The 1,733-nt window shown below is 26.0% G+C and overlaps 1 protein-coding gene across 1 annotated transcript in view; it reads left to right on the forward strand.

The window, feature by feature from the left end:
• LOC108693911 (serine-rich adhesin for platelets-like) overlaps nt 1-1,733 on the forward strand; it is a 21,184-nt gene that overhangs the window by 1,028 nt on the left and 18,423 nt on the right. The gene's annotated exons all lie outside the window — the stretch shown is intronic.

Raw genomic sequence — 1,733 nt, forward strand, 5'->3', positions numbered from 1 at the left:
ATTTATCTGTTTTTATATATTGCACATTTAAAATTGCACAGTTTACAACAATTCATTGCTCTTCAAAGTAACACCAACATCTAACAAAGAAACTATTTCTGATAGAGTTTAGAATAAGGAAAATTATAGCAACATAATGTCAACAAGGACGAAATTTCAGATTCTTCTATAATGACTTTCGAAAGTTTAGGGAATGACTAAAATTATAAATTTCGTTAAAAAAATAATTAACATTTTTTTTTAAATTACAAACTGTATTTCATATTTAAATAAAAATGATTAATATGGTTGCCAAATTTAATACCAATTATTATATTAAATATGTGTCTAAAAATATGTATCTAAAAATATGTATCTAAAAAAAAAACAAAAGCGGAGTTTATTGTTTATTATATGTTATTTTTCACAAAAACGTATTTCATGAAAAAAAGGTCATTTGACTTTATTTTACATCTGTAATCCAATTACAAATATTACTTGAATATATGCAAATCTAGTATGCAGAGTGTTTGCATTGATAAGATTAAAGAACAAATGCAGTGTTTTAATACTTTTACTTAATGTTCTTTAGCGATTTATTTATTTATTAATATTACAGATTTTGTGGAGATTTTTGCAAATAAAAATAAAAATATATTTATTACATAATTTTAAGATAAATTGTTGAGACATAGGATGATAAATCATACAAAAAGAACGTAAATGAAACATATTTAAATTAAAATATACCTAATTAATCGTAACTTATTCTTTCTATTATAAATTTTATGATAACTTAATGCAATAAAAATATATTTAAACATTACGTCTGTAGTCAATTAATTCTCAAATCCGTGGTATACTTAACAGACGTGTACAGTATAAATGAGTGTTTTAAGCATACCGAATATTCAAAGGGTACCTTTGCTGTTGGTTCTGGTCGTTGGTCCTTGCGTATAATTTGAGTGCTGGCTCCGTTTTCGTCGCAATTATGCAATGTAAATGAAGTCCATTAACTTTATCGTCCAAAGGTCCAGGTCGCGCGCTTATTCCATCCGTAGACTAAACCGGGTGTTTGCGAAATACCACTAAGTTGAAAAGCTTTCTAAATAACAATAATACGGATCTATAATACGTATTTATTTATTAGGCAACGATAACTTGTTAGATTGTGCATCTCAATGTAATTTTTCGCTTTCGCACGTGTTTCGTGTATTCACGCTTGAATTATATAGGACAAGTAGAGAAATATTTTTTTATTGTGATAATTATTGTTTGTACTGATTTACATTTCCATGCGTTGAGCTTTTTATTTTTAGTTCGAAATTACAACCGAAACGGAGCAGTAATGTTTCCAATGCGAACATCGTAGATCTCGAAAGCTTGTAATTAAAGCTTGTAATTCGTTGCTTTATCACGATTATTTCGTTAGAATTGTCCTGTTTGACTTTACCGCATTGTATATGTATAGTACAGAATTCATCGCGCAGGAAATGAAATTCTGTAAAACGATAAATAAAAACGTAGCAATACTTATGTTTGTAGACATTTAATATAATTGATTTATTAGATCTTTGTAAAGTATTCAGTATTTAAAGATCAAAGTATTTAAATTTTATTTATAAAATAGAATACATGTTCTGACTTATATGTAAATAATTTTATATATGCAAACTCTTAATATATATATGCATATGTATAAAAAAGATATATTACTAATATGTGTATTAATTATAATATATATATATTATGTA

Source organism: Atta colombica, unplaced genomic scaffold (assembly GCF_001594045.1).
Source record: "Atta colombica isolate Treedump-2 unplaced genomic scaffold, Acol1.0 scaffold111, whole genome shotgun sequence".
Lineage (NCBI taxonomy): Eukaryota > Metazoa > Arthropoda > Insecta > Hymenoptera > Formicidae > Atta > Atta colombica.